Source organism: Tupaia chinensis, unplaced genomic scaffold (genome assembly GCF_000334495.1).
Source record: "Tupaia chinensis unplaced genomic scaffold, TupChi_1.0 Scaffold000333_1, whole genome shotgun sequence".
In the NCBI taxonomy this organism is placed as follows: domain Eukaryota; kingdom Metazoa; phylum Chordata; class Mammalia; order Scandentia; family Tupaiidae; genus Tupaia; species Tupaia belangeri.
In genome coordinates, this window is record NW_006159827.1 from 1,151,733 (window position 1) to 1,154,091 (window position 2,359).

Sequence of the window (2,359 nt, forward strand, 5' to 3'; positions counted from 1 at the left end):
TCTTTCCCCAAACACACTCCTCACACTGGGAACTTAGAGAAAGCGATGCCCAGTATCCCATCTCTAACGTCTCCGGGATATTCAAGCACAAAACCATAATACTTGTGGCAGGTTTTAAATGTTTCCCCAAATAATTTTGCATTACTTCCCAGTGGGAGGTGGGGTCTACAGTAATTCCCACCTCTAATCTGGGCTATGACTCCCTTGTAACCAACATAACACAAATTTCAGGGCTATACCTGGTTACCTCAGTTTGCACATTCTGGGGGAAAACAAGCACCCTTTAAGAAGCCAAACCACCCTAAGAACACTTTGCTAGGGCGGGCGTGTGTAGGTGCATAACCCTATGACCCCAGCCGAGCTCCCACTGAGAGCCAGCAGCAACTGTCAGCCATGGGAGTGGGCATCCTGGGTGCCCAGCCCAGCTAAGGCTTCAGATACCGGAAATGTTTATGAATAAAATAACACGGAAACTAAGATCTGCATCAGGACAATGTGTAAAACACAGACGGGCTAGAGAAACAATAAAACACTGGAAGTGAGTTTGTTACTGAAGATGAGTGATGGGCACACAGATACATTCCATAAATGTCTTATATTCTATAAAATAAAAAGTTAAATTAAAAATAAAGAAGCTAAAATTCCAACTCAGATGGAAGAGCACATGATGTTGCTGATTGCTCCCTAAACTTCCCTGCCATCCAGGGGTACGTGCTAAAAAATACCAACTCTTGGGACCAGCAGATGGCATAATGTGTACATCGCTGGACTCCCACATAGTAGACCACAGTTCAAGTCCTGGACCTGGCAGCTTAAAACTCACGCCAGGTGATCTGCATGCATGCTCAAAATCCCGAGAGGACAATGGAGAAGGGACTGCGATGTGGCCATCCTCCCTGGGGAGTGATTTCTTGCTTTCTGTCTCCCTCTCTCCAGTGACCACAGGTGCCCTTATAGCAAAATAAATAAATATTTTAAAATAATAAAAACATCACTCTTGGGCCAGCAGGTGAAGTGGAGGTTAAGGTGGCTGGATCCCATGGCTGACTATGCAGTTTGAGTCCTGGACAGTGTCTTCAAAATCAGGCCAGGAACGTGTGCGTGGGTGCCCAAACTCCCGAGAAGGGACTGCAGCGTAACTACCACATGGGGGTGACTTTTCACTTTCTCTCTCTCCCTGCCTCTCACTGGCAAGTGTACATATTTTACGGCAAGTTAAAAAAGAAAAGGAAAAAAAAAAAAAAAAAAAAAAAAACTCTTTGGGTCTTCTGGTGTAATGCTACTCAAAGCTTGGACTCCCACAGAGCAGTACCAAGTTTATGTCCCGAGGGCTCCCTCTATAGGTGGAGGGCACACGTGCACATGCTGTGATCCCCATCAGCTGGGCCAGGGATCTCTCACAGCCCCAGGATCCTGCTGGGGATGCCCCTCTCTCCCACAAACAAACAAACTTAAAAACAACAATAAATTTTCTCTCGCTGAGCACGGTGGCCAGTGCCTGCAATCTCAGTGTCCCATGAGGTCAAGGCCGACTGTCCAAGAAAGAGCTGAGAGTGGGGGTCCCAGCTGGGAGGATTACAACATAAGACCCTACCATAGAAATTAGTAATCATCGGACAAGCAGATGGCGCAATGGTTACACTGCTGGACTCCCACGTAGTCGACTGCAGTTTGAGTCCCAGACCCAGTAGCTTGAAACTCATGCTGGGCATGTGTGCCCAAAATACCAAGAGGAGACTTGAGGAGAAGGGACTGTGGCGTGGCCTTCCCCCCTGGGGGGTGGAGGTGATTTCTTGCTTTCTGTCTCTCTAGCAGGTGCACGTGCCCTAGAGCAAAAATCTCTCTAAAAATAATAACAAAACCACGGGTCCAAACGGAGGCACAGCAGTAAATGTCACACTCTGTGAGGCTGAGCCACCTGGGAAGGTCCCAGGTTCACATCTGGAGACCTCTCTGAGTGCACCAAGTATACACATGCCCATGATCCACGGTTGGCTAAAGCTGGGGGTGGATTACGCTGTCAGCAATTCCAATTTCTCATGCAAGAAGTAAATAAACTTTAAAAAGTTTTAATTAATGAGTTAAAATTTTAATTTTTAGAAACATAAGACAATTCACAGGTCTCCTCCAAAACCTTCTGAGCCAGATTTTCACATTCTCTCATCCAGAGTTCAGGAAATCATGTCAGATAACTCAACAAGTAACTCTAGGGACCAGCAGTTGGCGTAATGGCTATGTCACTGGACTCCCACGTAGTCGACCGCAGTTTGCGTTCTGGACCCGGTGGCTTAAAACTCATGCCGGGCACGTGTGCATGCGTGCCCAAGATCCCGGGAGAAGAATGGAGGAGAAGGGATTG

General features: G+C 47.1%; 1 protein-coding gene across 3 annotated transcripts in view; it reads right to left on the reverse strand.

The window, feature by feature from the left end:
• TATDN2 (TatD DNase domain containing 2) overlaps positions 1 to 2,359 on the reverse strand; it is a gene marked incomplete at its 5' end in the record, with an annotated part of 32,925 nt that overhangs the window by 13,746 nt on the left and 16,820 nt on the right.